This window comes from Callionymus lyra, chromosome 1 (assembly GCF_982586985.1).
Source record: "Callionymus lyra chromosome 1, fCalLyr1.hap1.1, whole genome shotgun sequence".
NCBI classification, from domain to species: Eukaryota; Metazoa; Chordata; class Actinopteri; order Syngnathiformes; family Callionymidae; genus Callionymus; species Callionymus lyra.
In genome coordinates this window covers 33,395,759-33,412,286 of record NC_141818.1, presented here as the reverse complement: position 1 = coordinate 33,412,286, position 16,528 = coordinate 33,395,759, and the positions used below count along the sequence as shown (strand labels likewise).

Here is a 16,528-nt window from a genome sequence, read left to right as displayed (position 1 = left end):
GTAAGTACAGTATATTCAAGTTTACCATGAGTGTACTTATTTTATACTTAAATTGAAATGGTATACTCAGAAAACTCTTTGCAAAAAGAAAGTTTAAATTGTATTGTTATACACACACATGTGAGATTAACCCCATTGTAAATGTATTTCTGGTAAAACTTATTTGTGTGCCATTGGTGTTACGTGCATGTACAGTTAGATAACATTCTCCTGTGTACATGTTCATTTAAATAACACCATTTGATAAGATGACAGAGTTCTTGCCGGATTTTTTTATGACAAATGTGTTCAAAACCGTATCCAAACACCATATTCTCCTTGTAAATCTGTAGTATACTTAGTATACTACTGTAAACCATAAGTAAGTAAGTTTGTAAAGCGCCTTTCTACAAAGCACTTTAACAATCAAAAAACAATACATAGGTAAAATATATACTTTAAAAGGCCAATACACATAAACTCTTATTGTATAGCGATTACACTGGTACTATAAAGATGAGTATTCTGAAAGTATACTTCTGAACATTTTACATTCAATTTAGTCCGAAGAGGTACTTCTAGTACACTTCAAGTTAATTTACCTTATAGTAAACTTATATTTATATTTATACTTTTACTTATTTATACTTCATATTCATTTTAAGTATACTACTTCTTGATAAGGGCAGCCTACCACGTGTTGGTGCTCACAGTGAAGTCATAACTGGGGTAAACAAGCAGATATTTTTGTCTAGAGACGACTTCCACAGCTACTTCAATGAAGTCCCCAATCTCTTTTATTTTATAATTTATTTCCACACCAATACTCTTCTGTTTCTATTTAGAGCTTAATATACTGTATACTTTAGAAATATCTTAAACTATTGTTGAAGTAACAGTTTGACTTCAACCCATTAAAAAAAAAATGGATTTATAGATGGCACAGAGGTTTTTATCTAAAACACATTTGTTTTCCGGTCTACGGGTCTGCTTGACCCCCGAGATAACACAAGGGTCAAAAATCCGTGCACAGAAGGTTACAAGAAAATGTATTGTTCACTGAAGAAAATGGAAACATCTGGCAAAAATAGATTCTATTGATGAAATGTCAAACCAAGTTAAATTAAATTGGTTTCCACACACGAGGAGAACTACACATCTGTTTAAATTCCGTCAGCAGTTTCTTGGGTACGTACTTTATAAATTCATTAACTAGCTTCAGTCTTTCTAAGTGGTGAAACGCCAAGGCACAGAAATGACTGATGACAAAACCACTGACCTAGTTCATAGTCCTCCTTTGAGGAGAGGAAAAGCGGTGACTCGTTGTTATGTTTTGCCCAGTTCAGACTTGAACTCGCTGAGAATGAAAGGTCTACGTGTCCCAGGGATGTTGTTAATGACCTCAGATCCGACTGGAGAGAGAGAGAGAGAAGAGTGCTTCATCTATGTCTTTGTTGAAGTCCCTCGGTTGGTTGTCAATAATTTATATTCCCTATGTTTCTGCTTCAAAACCCCATTTCCATGCAGCAATTCAGCCAACGTTGCTGTGATCGATCTGGTACACGATTTGTTCACCAGAAGTCATTCTTGATAAAACAATGGTGGGTTTTTTTTTCACTGCACACAAACATCACACGTAAACTTTTTAAGTGCCAATTGGTTGCCACCTTAGTTTAAAATAAATGTGAGGCTAACACCTGTACCGGGATTTGCCTCAGAAACTTCATGTGTTTCTTAAAGGGCAACTAGTGTGAAAACCAAACTTTAATGACTTACTGACTTCATTTAAATGTTGAAGTCTTCCTCTCCAAGATACAGTAAATCCCTCATCATGTGGTGTTTTGAACTTATTACTTTAAAAAGTTCTACCCCTTCTGAAATCTCAGAAAATGAGAGGTTACAAGAGTCCTTTATGATGTAAGAATGGCTTCACTCCTCCTCCAGCCAACTGTAATCATGCCCCGCTTTGTTTATATAACAAGTCCCTTTGTGGTGGAGTCTTCCAGGATTGATTCACTGAGGATGCTTGGTGACAAACCTTGACACTTCTAATCACAGAGTAAAGAGTACAATAGAGGTCCATCTATTCGAGACACTTATCAACAAATTAGTTGCCCTTAACTAACGTAGATCATGATTTTTTTGTCACCATTAGGACAATACACTATTAACCTCCTTAAATGCAGCAATTGAAAGGGGGTTATAGTTTAATGACACTAAATGGTATCTATCCGGTCGGAAGTGGTGAGGTGTTTCAAGGTATGTCCCACTTGTGGAAGACCACAGGAAAGACCCAGGTCTGGGTTCATCAAAGTAGAAGCCCCTAGTAAAGTCCCCCCACCCCCTCCTCTGCAATTTTGATTAACGATAAAATAAATGTAGTAGAAATAGAAGTGATCCATAGCGTTATATAAGCAAATGCTAATACAATAATTCAAATCTGGACATTAATGCACATTAGTCATAGTGTGACGCTCACTGGCCACTTTCAGGAAGACACCAGGAGAATCAAACTTCAAATGTAAAAGAGAAAAAGGGAGGGATGATGTGCTCTTACTTTAAAGTATAAACTCACCCAAGAAAGAAATAATTTCACGCCCAGGCAGAGACAGGTTTTTTTTGAAGGGTCGCCTTGACAGCGAGGATGCTGGGAAATGCCAGTGTAATGTAGTGTGTAGAAGAAAGCAGTAGCTGAGTTAGCAGCACAACCAAGAGTGACATCCCAACTTCTTACATCGCCACGCTCAAAACCCCATCTCTTCCGTTGACTTCGCTGACTCCTCATCTTTCGGAAAAAAAAACACCGCTCCAAGCATTTTTTTTTTTTGCTATCATTTAAAGTGCCATCAAGATTTCTACCTGGAAATGTAAGCTACATTTCTCATAACAGACAGAGACGGGTTTAGAGACTAGCCGAGGCAAAAAGAATGTGACCCTTGTTGTAGAGAATATACATAATAGAATTTTGATGGGTTTTTTAAGGGAGAAAAAATGAATGCGCAGCAAAAACAACTAACTTCAGCTCTTAACTTAATTTAAATTTTTTGCAGAATAGAATGTGTTCTCCCCGTGTTGCATGGGTTTACTCCGGGCACTCCGGTTTCCTCCCACAGCCCAAAAACTGGTTGTCTGTCTTTGTGTGCCCTGCGACAGTCTGGCATGCTGTCCAGGGTTTCCCCTGCCTCTCGCCCTATGATACTGGGATAGGCTCCAATCTCCCCGTGACGCCAGTAAGGGACAAAGTGGTAGAAAATTAATGAATGAATAAGTCATTATTAAACCAGAAATAAAAAGGACAACATATCTGCAAATGAACTAAACATATTCTATGTAAGAGGTAATTCCAATTTATGACTGAGTTTGCTGAAGGAAAAAATTGATAATATATTGCAAAAATATTGTCAAAAGCTCAACTTTTTGTTGACGGAAGAGACGTTCAAGAGGTCAGACTTCACAAAACTGCACTTTTCGAAGGAGGGAGTGACCTGCTAGGATCGTGTATGGACAAACCGAGTGATTCTACAGGAGATCAGCAGACGGGTAGATATACTCGGCGTGAGAGTAGTGCTGTCAGATAATGAACGGATAGTTGCGAGAGAAACACTGAGAGCATATGAAGCTTTGAAGATACAGAGTCCTGCTGTAGAAACAATTCCAGGGATTTGTGCAGCAAGCATTTGTCTTTAGACAGAAACATAGAAAGGTAAGCAGAATAAGGGACTTGGTCAAACAAACCATTCTTTTTTCTTTCTTTTTTTTAAGCATTTGAAAAAGAGAATTAGGTAAAAAAAAAACACAACTTCTCATGAATCAAAGGCTGATGAAGGAACTGATGATAGATTTGTCTCAACAAGCAACAGCCTTTCAATTTAAAGCATCTGCTTAAAAATATGATGAAGCAAAGTGATGAGCAGATGGTGACAATTCCCATGTATCAGAGTCACTTTAAACACATTGAGTTAAGAAGATCTTAATAGAGGCCAATGCAAATGAGAAGCCAAGTATCTTGAACAAGATATGACTTGAGTCTTGACTTTGAATCAAAGATGAAGAACGGACACAGATAGGCAATAAATCTGAAGACCAGAATCTAAAAATACCAAGTCAGAGACGAGAAAAAAAAACAACAAAGTTTTAAGTTCTGGAAGTGAAACTGTGACGCCAGCAAAACACATTGGTCTCCTGGAAAAAAGCCGACTCTTTCTTAAAATTAATGAGTCTTGGCAAGAGTGGACGATCAGACACGGGCTTATTAGAGTTCCCGCCAAAAGAAAGATGCCCAGCTCACTTTAAAGGAGTACTAGTGGCAAAGGAAACCTTGAAAGAATGTTGGGTTGAAAGAATGTAAATAAAGTTGAACCAATATTATCATTTAACCGCCTCTCCTTAAGGTAAAATCCGGGTTTGTTCTATAGTTGTGAGGATGGATTCCGAAGGGGCTGATAATTATTGTGTCAGCGGTGGCATATGTTCAAATATGGATGATGACCTGCTTTGAGTACAAGTGAGAGTTGTGGAGAAACTAGAGGGTGGAGCATGTACAGCATCCACTTTGCCATCCTGGGAATAGCAGATGATTAGAAATAGGATCGTCTCTTACGCTTATTGTTGCGAGGAGGGAAATGTCAACCTGGACTTGGTTCTCCAGCCAATGTGATTGATTTTTTTTGTTTTTAAATGCCTTTTATGGCATGTCAATGTTAACGTTTGAATCTATACATCTTTATGTATTCTTAATTTACATGCATAGAATAGCCAACAGTCTTGTTTGAACATACAAGCACTTTCCTTCTACCCTTTCCCTCTTTCTGTTTTTTTTTTTCTTGTTTTTGTTTTTTTAAAACGCAGCGTTTTCACACTGTTTTTAGCCTTAGATAACATGAGCGAGTTCCTGAAGCACAGCAAAAATTCTGGATGATCAAACACAGGGTCCTCAAGCGTTTAACATTATTTTCAAGGACCCAACTTCAGAAAAGAACAACGAAAATAAAATGCATGACCAGCAAACAAACAAAAAAAAAGGTTAAATGGCAACTAATGTTAAAAAACTCAGACTCTCCTGACTCGCATGTTGAAGTCTTTTTCATCATGATCATGTTTTGAAATTATTATTTGATAGAGTTCTCATCCGTCTGAAATCTGGGCGAACAAGAGGTTACAAGAGTGGTAATGATGGCTTCAGCTTTCCAGCCAGCTGTAATCGCACCTGCTTTTTTTTATAGAACAAGTACCTTGTAGGTGGAGACTTCTGGGATTGGTGAGGCGCGGTGACAAACCTTGATGTGATATGACAAATCACAGCAGAGTGGCTGTGGTTATGATAAACAAGATTTAATCTCCATAAAAAGCAAAGCGTTTCATTGGGTGGGGCTTAAGCATATTTTCTAATGTGAATATTTCAATGAAAAGAGTTTTGTACAAACACACATACTGATGATACAATAGAGGCTTTTTTTAGTATATGGAATCACGTATCACCATAATGCAGAGTCAGGAGCCCCTGAGACAGTAACGAACAATAGAACTCAAATTAAATTCATTATGTATTTGTTCCGTTGGGCCTGGTATTAACTAGGCTAATAGATTGAACTATCTATAACTATCTCGAACTAAATTAAAATTATGAATGTGTGTTTATTTTATGATTTACAATTATTTCTACGGAACTGGACATGAAATGTGTAACCAAAAAAAATGCACGACAAGATCAAGCTACTAGAAAATGAAGATTCAGACGAAATGGAAGCAAATAATGATGAATGGAAGTATTTGGTGTCAATTATTCAGTAGTATTTTTTTGTTACTATGTCATGCCACCATAGTTTGTTGTACACTGAAAAACATAACTAAACCACTTTTTAGGAAATATTAGCTTATTTCAAATTTTCAAACATAAAGTTTTAAAAAAATAAAAAAGCTCCATTAGTTTAAAAAATACAACCTCTAGAATATTTTATTACTCCTTGTGTTTTTATCGTGACATGGTAGGACAATGTAGACAGTTTTTTTTTCTCCCTCACATCCATGGGTGAAAGATGAGGTTACACACTCTGCGACCTGAGTCATCTGGCCTTAATACGATGACTGACACACTGACGTGCACATGATCTGATTCCACGCCCGTCAATCCAAGCTGTCAAATTTCCTCAGACGACTGTTTAGTCATAAAATGTCACTGACCAGAAAAGGTAGAAGTCGAATCACACTTGTCAGACTAGACGGACGATTGTGCGGCAGGGTTGGAATTGTTGTCGTCGTAATTTGAGCCAACTGTGACTTACTTTTAGTGGCGTTCTGAAAGGATAATTTAGGGGCTTTACAAATGTATTATTTGTGTTCTGTCAGTATAATTTCAGGCTAAATTATCTGCCTTGAAAACATAAACCTAAGTAGCGATTTGACAGTATTACTTTGGGCAAAAATCTGGACAACTGTAAAATAATTTTAGTAACGTTCTGTCAGTATAATATCAGGGAAAAATCCGTATTTCAGTATAACCTTCAAGGTTAATTAAAAAAAACTAATAATATACTCTTTGCCCTTCACTATTATTTACGTATTGTTGGTATTTATTTGGGGAAAAATTGTATTATTTGATCAGACAATATAATATGTAATATTATTGTTTGCGTTCTCACGGCATAATTTGATCAATTGTGTCATTATTCTAATTGGTCTATATGTATAATATTGAAGCTAAATTATGTCAAATGTAACAGACTCCTAGTTGTGTTTTGGCAGTTTAATTTTTTGGGGAAATGTTGTAAAATTAAACAGATTTAATTATTGCGATTTATTTACTTTTAAACATACAATTTTTAAATGGTTACAGAGTTTTGTGCCCTTGTGCGGCCCCTGGGCCAAGATGACCCGGAGGCCTGAAAACCACTGCGTTTGTGGTATACCATGTTGTGTCTCTAGGTCGAGGTCAACGACCCAGAGACAACACAAGGGATACCAAAAACATGTTTGCTTCGGGGACTACCAGACTCTGGGGAATCTTGTAAAATTAAAGACTCTTGTTTGTTTTCTCACAAACAACCTTTGTCATTTTTTCACTGTAATAGGGTTCTCTCAGTATCATATTGAGGCTTAATTATGTCAAGTTTAACAGATTTATTTCTGATCTTCAGTATTCGCCCTCTGGGTCAAGGTGACCCAATAGCCAAAAAAAACAAATGTGTTAAAGGTACCCTGTGTGTTGCCTCTGGTTTAAGGTTAACCTAAAACACGTTTGTTTCCGACCACCGGTAGATCTTGACCCAGAGACCTTTACATCAAGCAGATGAGATGGTTCTGTAATTCACGTTGGATTTTGAATATCAACGTAAAAGCAAGAAAGGAATCTTCTCTTTTTCCTATTTTGAGGCAGTTGGACAAGAAATACCTTATATAAAGTTATTATCTGTGTTAGATACTCTCAATGACAAGGACATGCGTTGATTTAGGTGGGTTGATGGTGTTAATGGGTATTGATAGAATTATTGGGTTTTGAAAAGAATAAAGAAATACATCTGAATAGTGTTTAACCAAAGCCTGTGTTGCCGAAGGACGATCACAGTATGAACAGTTTGTAACAACAGATGAGTGAATTCTAACAAATTAAAAAAAGGAGCTTGCCAGAGCTTCATTAACGTTTCAAATTAAAACGGGCTGGTCAGGGCATGTGCCCAGACGTTTTAAACCACTTATTAATCCCGGTAAACAAATCAGCCAAAAATGATTTGCAAAAAGGAGAAGTACTCATTAAGGAGGTTCATTATGATAGACAAAGGAAGAGAGGATTTGTATCTTGATTCAAGACATGAAATGGAAACGGCTTCATAGAATCGCCACTATTTTATCCATCAACATTAACCACAATAGCGTCAACTTTTAAATCACCCATTCGCTTTCCTGTGTGTAAACCTAGAACCCATTATACCTCACTCATTTTATACTCCAGGGATCTGGCGTCGGTTTATAAATTATTAATGAGTCAATATTAAGCCTTTTATTTATTTATTTATTTTTTGGTGATGAATTAATTTCCTTGGCAGCGTCTGAGTTCCAATCCATTCGAGAAGTACTGCTTGCACATTTTTGCATCTTAACTATTGCGTATTGAAACCAGTTGCTGCCTGATCCATTTATTGCACAAACAAATGCAAATATTCAACTTGTCTCATGCTATTTTTCCAACCACACTTTTATGACGCCAGATTTGACGTCTCATAAGTAATTAACACTGCAGTACAACTACACAGGACAGGCACTGTAAGACAAGATTAGGAAGTGTAACATCGAAATGTTAAATATTTATTATGTTCCCGACTGAAGTATCCCTTGCCTTTTTTAAAAATTAAATTGAATGTTTCTGTCATATGTCAGGAACAATGTTCCAGAAACCGACTACGATTACAGTAACTACTACATATTTTAAACAATGCTTTTCTTTTCTTTTTTTCCCATCAATTTTACCACCTTTTGTCACAATTAACAGCGATCTTCTGAGACAAGAATGTTGTCCAAATGAACTACATCAGGTCACGATACATGTTCCTCGGGTACTTCCATCACGTGAGAGATGTCACACATCATCAAACCGTTGTTGTTTACCCTTAATAGTATTTCTAGGGGCAGAGTTGATGTTAATTCTAACATCCATCTACCGATTTTTGGATTATCCACCTCCTTCCAGGCAACTGCAATCCCTCTTTTTGCCAACAACAGGGCAATGTCAATAAATGGTCTGTGTTTCTTTAGAATGGGATCAACAGGGTACAAACCCTAATAGGAAAAGTTTTAGTTTCAAATTTAATTTGATTCCTAACATTTCTTCAAGACTTTGTTTGACTTCCTGCCATAATGTTTCTATTTTGAAAAAAGAAATTATGCCTTTCTCAGTTCCACATTTGATACAAATATTTGCTGTTAAATTTATTATTTTTGACTGGTCATATAAGTGTGCATTAGCCAATTGTATTGCAACATTTTAAGCCGTGTGTTCAACGTTTGTGACTGAGCTTTTCTGCAGGCCTGTTCCCATTCCCCATCCGAGATATTGAACTGTAGGTCTTCTCTCCAATAATTAAGTCTGCTCGTTGATGATTCTGGTGACTCACAGACTGAAGGACCATTTTTGATATTAACCCTCTTCCTTGGACATCCTTTAACATCATTTCTTCCACAGCAGTTCATTTAGGGATTGACAAAAGTTTTTGTTGAGATCTTATTAAGTCTCTTATTTGTAAAAATCTAAAGAAGTATCTGCGAGCTATTTTGTATTTATAAACAATGTCATTAAAGGACAGAAGTAGTTTTTTGCTATCTGGGCTATAAAGATCTCCCACTGTTTGTAGACCCTTTTCACCCCGGCACATTTTGTATAATAGAACATCATAGTTCTCAACTGAGTAAGTAAGTAAGTATGTCATTTTTATTTGTATAGCGCTTTTCCAGACCAGGGTCACAAAGCGCTTAAACAATCAAAACAATATTCAATAAAGTATATAGTTTAAAGGGCAATATAAAACTGATAACACAACAGGAGTTCCAGAAAATCAAGGAAAAGCCTGAACAAATAAAAACGTCTTAAGATGTTTCTTGAAGGAGTCAGTAGATCCATCAAGCGCAAAGAGAGAGGAAGATCGTTCCAAAGCTTAGGAGCAACAGCCTGGAAGGATTTCTCTCCTCAGGTCCTGAACCGTGTGCTTGGACTGATGAGATTCTTGTCTCTGCCTTCGTCAGCCGCGTCGAACAGTCAGTGATGTTATGACATAAAATTTCAATAGCTAAAAAAATTCCATTAAACCTGGACGAAAACACGTTTCATGTCCTTAATCGCTGTCAGAATCGCCGTAGACACAGAGCCCGTTTTTTACGCTACCCCATCAGTGTACCTCCCAGCGCATTCAGGGTCTGAGCTAGCGCTAGCATTAGCATCGTCCTAAGTGTCTTTTAATTTGTGGAAGATACTTTACCATATGTTCATTTGTCGAAATATAGGTATTTTACCCTTTAAATACAAATTGGTGCTTGATTTAATTTCATTTGTGGACAATGAACAATCAAAATCAATACATAGTTAAAAATACATACAAATTTAAAAACTCTAAAAGGCCAAGACAACATTAAACAAACACCGGAGTCCCAGAAAATCAAGGAAAAGCCTGCACAAATTAAACGGTCTTAAGATTTTTCTTGACGGAGTCAGTAGATCCATCAAACACAGAGGGAGAGGAAGGTTGTTCCAAAGCTTAGGAGCAACAGCCTGAAAGGATTTCTTTCCTCTGGTCCTGAAGCGTGTTCAGGAACTATCAGTAGATTTCGATCCACCGACTTCAGAGACCGAGCTGTGGTGTAAGGCTGGATCATATCACTGAAGTAAGGAGGAGCCATGAATAGCTCTGAAAGTAATAACCAGAATTTTAAAATGGATCCTGAAAGAATCTGGCAGACAGTGAAGAGTTTTAAGGATCGGAGCAATGTGAGTTCTCCTACTAGAGCTGTTCAGAATTCTCGCTACAGAGTTTTGTATTAACTACAGGCGAGACAAATCCTTCTTATTTAGACATGAAAACAAACTGTTACCATAGTCTAAACAAGAAGACACAAACTCAAGGATAACAAGCTCCAGATTGTGTTGTGACACCATTTTCTTAGTTTAGAGATTTTTCTCAGTTGAAGGCAACAGTTATTTTTGCAGTGTTGAACTACAGACATGTCTAATACAACACCCAGGTTTCTCAGGCTCAGTTTGACGGACTGTCAGACTGACTCACCAACACGTCCTCACACCCAAGGCGTCTCACTCATGCCTACGCCGTGCAATGTCCCCCTGGCGTCACTAAGGCAACGCTACAGGGGGGACAAAAACGGCGGTATTTGCCGACCCGGGTCACCCAGTAATATACAGAGCACCCCCTTGCTTTCCTTTGGCTACCGTAATACTACAACTATGAAGCGCACTTGAAATGTTTAATGTCAACAGTGCGATTCTAACCCAGATTGTGCTTACCGACCTCAAACCACTTTAAGGAGGTACAGAGTGAATATAAATCGGTAAAAATGTTTAATTTTAATTTTTTGAAGCTTGGATTGTTCATGCATCGCGGAAGTCAAGAGGCTCTCGCGGATTAATACATGCTTATTCTTTATAATCCGGTGCTTTTCTATGAAAATAGAATCTTTCATTGAGATTGCATTTATGGACATATGTTTTCTTTTTATTTAGCTTTAGTTTATTGAGCGTCTACGTGACGAACGCCGGATGATGACGTCACGCTTGTTGACAAAGATCGATAGCATTTTGTCCACATGTTTGTTCAGTAACTTGACGGAACCAGGTGCGCGTCACTCGTCTATTGAGGTAAGATATCATTATTGCTTTAAGTCGACTCAGAAATAAGGTTTCATTGCGTTTAATGTAACTTTCTGTGGTGCGTTAACACGAGAGCTAGTTCGCTAACACTTAGCTTTTTAAATTATAATGCAACTCACACACGTATTTTGTTCGTTATTTTGAAAGGACGAAAATATATTCAATATTCCAATAAAAAGTTTGCTATATTGGCAGGTCATGGTAGGCGATTAATTTTATTAATATTCAAGATATTGATTTCATTTATCACTTCCGCATATTAATACAGATAACATATTTATCGTATTTAAGTATATAAGTATATGTTTATTTTAACCCTTTTGGATGAGGGATTTGATCTTTTGTTGTTTTCTTTAAATGAAAGAATATATATAAAATTATAATGAAACGTATTTTAAATTCCAGCATAAATAGGTAAACCAGATGGAAACACAATCAAACAATGGATGAAGGAAACTTGGAGAGCTTATCTCTGAATGATCAAGTATACTTGCTTATATTTATTGATTTATTATATTTAAAAGGGAGCACTAGTATGTTTTTGTTTTGTTTTTGCATGGAAGTGACCTGCAAGAACTGTCCAGAACTCCAGACCTGCTTGACATGAAACCTTTCTCTCTGTGGTTCCTGACAAATTATTTCAAATGTGAAGTAAGTGAGTAATATTTGTAACATAGTGAACACAAACTTGTAAAGCTACAGCACATCCCATCATGGAAATAATCTAAAATGCAATTCTATGTTCTTTTCTAGGTGAGATGGAGAAATGCATATCAGGTGCTGGACTAACCATCGGAGGTGGAAGGGGTCAACATGTCAAAAGCAGGTGAGATGTTACATCATACACACTTTGGTCATTAAAATAGTCATGTTTGGTAATAATGATCAATACATTTCTGTGGCAGGACGCACTGACATGCTGACGCTTATGGTCAAGGTTTTCTGGCTTCTGTTGTTGGAAACACTTGGTTGTGCCCGTCAAGGTGGAAGGTACACTAGACTGAAGAGTCTTTTTCAATAGATTTTACACTTCAAATGATCAGAATCAAACGACTTCATTAATACAATGTTTTCCAGGTTCTGTTGACTTTCGGACAAAGAGGATTCGACGCTGTTAGGGCAGTAAGGAGACGGCAGGAAGTGAAAGATTCTTGAGAAGGAGATGAACCACCTCTGGTCTCTGTCAAGTCGTTGTGATTCCCTGGAAGAGTTGTCTCGCATGGCAGCGTCACAGCAAGGTAAGAGTATAGATGATAGTAATCATCATCAGTGCAGGTAATGTGTTGTGAAAATGACTATTGGTGATTTAGAAGTTGTAACAAAGTCTCTGTTTACCCTAGTTTGAGATCGACATAGAGTTCAACATGAACAATATTCAGGCAAAGCAGACATCATATGTTAATGAATCATGAATGAATTAATGCTTTATTTCAAACATGTTACATAAGAAAGTAAACTTAAGACAAACAAACAAAACCAATGACATTAGTTAAACAATAATTATAGTCAAAAGAATAATATTTACCCAACATGTCCAAATTAAGAAGGATGAAGCATAAGCTTGTCTATACCTAACCCTTCACTACTCAATTATTTACCATCAACACCCAAAGTACATCAACAAAATACAAACATAAACAAACAAACATGCAGCAAAACACAGTCATGATATTTAAGATATAAATAGAGATAAACCACTGCTTTCTTGAAATCACCACACTTGCAATAACTTTCATAATGTTGTCATTCCATGTGATCTGGGTAACGGTAAAAATTGATTTAAATCATCAGTAATCATCATCGTTTAAAATAGCAACTGAAGAGCTATTTGTAAATAACACCCACACTATGAAATAGAAGACAGCCCGTCTAAAAGCTTTGTTTGACCCACAGTACATGTTTGAACTTAAAAATATACATATTTATGTTATTGATAGGTGACTCAGGACTGCTGTTATACTATCAGAAAACTACACACACCAACATGATGTATTTGTTTGTAGTGGCCTGTGCTACATCAAATGGTTATTTCTCTGACTTCAAGAGGCATGAAGGCCCTTGTAAAGCTGATATTTATATGACACATTCAGATGGTCTCCTACTATCCTGTGATAAGTGTGGTTCAATGAGTCCAAAAATGAGGGAGAGGTTGTCATTCTTCTGTCAAGATGGTCTCTGAGTGTAACAGAATATGCAGACCTGATCCTTCAGGAATGGACTTAGGCAACTTTTTTTCTAATCAGACCTCAGAGCTGATATTTGGATATGTTATTCTAGACTCCATTCTGAGTTGAGCTGTTGTGGTTTGATGTTGCTATGAACTTCCTGTGCCCCATGGTATCATGGGAAACTTTGAGAAATCTGGACTTTGAAGCTCTATAAATCGACCATTGTTAATTTAAATGATCTGAAACTTTTAGAGGTTCTTCATGTTCCATTTGTACACATATATGTTCAAGGGTGTTTCTCTAGGTGCTTCCTGAAGCTACTTCCGGTTTGGAAGGGATTATCATTATGGTTCTACCAGCATATGATTTTACAGCTGTCAGAGGTCACACAGACCAAGTTTCATATGTCTGAGGGTCACAGAGGTACAATTAGAGCAAAATAGCAACTGTCATGAAAAACACGTTTTTGGCCCCGGTTCATTCCCAGCGGCCCCTGGGGGTCTGAAAATGAGCATGATAGTTCACACTAGCCTCAATATCAAGCCTCTGTTAATTAATGTACATGTTATCGATTACTAATGTATGATTATGTTTGTACTTATGCAATACATATTATTGATTAAGCGTGATTATAGATGTAATTATTCCAATAGTAGTAAACTTTTAACTTTTGGATAAGCTATTAACTCCAATATGAATATTGTACATGAGCTGCTTTTTATCAACCTGTCATAATAAAAGATATGAACTGTTATCATAAAAACTTTATTTAAATTTTTTAAGCATTCATTGGTATCAATTATAGGCATCTCTGAAGTTACAACTGCATTGATCATGTTGGGATGAATACTATGGGATGTTATTCAAAATGAAGTCAAATTGTTCTTTATTACAGGTTTCATATCAAACAAATGTTCACAGATCATCACAAATGTCACGAGTAACCATCAGAGTGAATCTGCACGACGTTGATGGTCTCGTCCTCATCGAAGACTTGTGTGTAGTAGTTTCTGGTCCGAGTCATGGTTCGAGTGACGTCATGCTGACTTGCTGCTGCTCCTCAAAGGCTCTGAAGATCCTTCAAAGCCTCACCAGTCAAGCCCATGGTGCATCTTAAAAGAATAAGACAATAAGAATGATCAGCTGTACTTCTGTTCTTCACTTGCTAAATAAACTCTTACCTTGCTGTGACGCTGCCATGTGAGACAACTCTTTCAGGGAATCACAACGACTTGACAGAGACCAGAGGTGGTTCATCTCCTTCTCAAGAATCTTTCACTTCCTGCCGTCTCCTTACTGCCCTAACAGTGTCGAATCCTCTTTGTCCGAAAGTCAACAGAACCTGGAAAACATTGTATTAATGAAGTCGTTTGATTCTGATCATTTGAAGTGTAAAATCTATTGAAAAAGACTCTTCAGTCTAGTGTACCTTCCACCTTGACGGGCACAACCAAGTGTTTCCAACAAAAGAAGCCAGAAAACCTTGACCATAAGCGTCAGCATGTCAGTGCGTCCTGCCACAGAAATGTATTGATCATTATTACCAAACATGACTATTTTAATGACCAAAGTGTGTATGATGTAACATCTCATCTGCTTTTGACATGTTGACCCCTTCCACCTCCAATGGTTAGTCCAGCACCTGATATGCAGCACTCCATCTCACCTAGAAAAGAACATAGAATTGCATTTTAGATTATTTCCATGATGGGATGAGCTGTAGGTTTACAAGTTTGTGTTCACTATGTTACAAATATTACTCACTTACTTCACATTTGAAATCATTTGTCAGGAACCACAGAGAGAAAGGTTTCATGTCAAGCAGGTCTGGAGTTCTGGGCAGTTCTTGCAGGTCACTTCCATGCAAAAACAAAACAAAAACATACTAGTGCTCCCTTTTAAATATAATAAATCAATAAATACAAGCAAGTATACTTGATCATTCAGAGATAAGCTCTCCATGTTTCCTTCATCCATTGTTTGATTGTGTTTCCATCTGGTTTACCTATTTATGCTGGAATTTAAAATACGTTTCATTATCATTTTATATATATTCTTTCATTTAAAGAAAACAACAACAGATCAAATCCCTCATCCAAAAGGGTTAAAATAAACGTATACTTATATACTTTAATACGATAAATATGTTATCTGTATTAATATGCGGAAGTGATAAATGAAATCAATATCTTGAATATTAATAAAATAAATCGCCTACCATGACCTGCCAATATAGCAAACTTTTTATTGGAATATTGAATATATTTTCGTCCTTTCAAAATAACAAACAAAATACGTGTGTGAGTTGCATTTTAATTTAAAAAGCTAAGTGTTAGCGAACTAGCTCTCGTGTTAACGCACCACAGAAAGTTACATTACACGCAATGAAACCTTATTTCTGAGTCGACTTAAAGCAATAATGATATCTTACCTCAATAGACGAGTGACGCGCACCTGGTTCCGTCAAGTTAATGAAACAAACGTGTGGACAAAATGCTATCGATCTTTGTCAACAAGTGTGACGTCATCATCCGGCGTTTGGAGGAAGGGGTGTTTATTAGCGTGTGTGACGTCACCTCTGCAGGATCGCGATTACTGTTGACGAACGTCACGTAGACGCTCAATAAACTAAAGCTAAATAAAAAGAAAACATATGTCCATAAATGCAATCTCAATGAAAGATTCTATTTTCATAGAAAAGCGCACCGGATTATAAAGAGGATCAAACGAAATAGAACAGACTTTATTTTAATGATTCATAAAACAATGTCAACATTATGGAGTTGAAACACCTACAAATATACAATATAGTCACTTTTACAAGACCTTTTAAGCATGTATTAATCCGCGAGAGCCTCTTGACTTCCGCGATGCGTGAACAATCCAAGCTTCAAAAAATGAAAATTAAACATTTTTACCGATTTATATTCACTCTGTACCTCCTTAAAGTGGTTTGAGGTCGGTAAGCACAATCGGGGTTAGAATCGCACTGTTGACATTAAACATTTCAAGTGCGCTT

The 16,528-nt window shown here is 36.9% G+C and overlaps 1 long non-coding RNA gene across 1 annotated transcript; it reads left to right on the top strand.

The window, feature by feature from the left end:
* The first annotated feature begins 11,870 nt into the window (after positions 1-11,870).
* LOC148089163 (uncharacterized) lies at positions 11,871-12,573 on the top strand. The gene is made up of 4 exons (XR_015710471.1): positions 11,871-11,992; positions 12,095-12,167; positions 12,247-12,331; positions 12,419-12,573. It is a non-coding gene; the product is annotated as an uncharacterized LOC148089163 (long non-coding RNA).
* Positions 12,574-16,528: the final 3,955 nt, after the last annotated feature.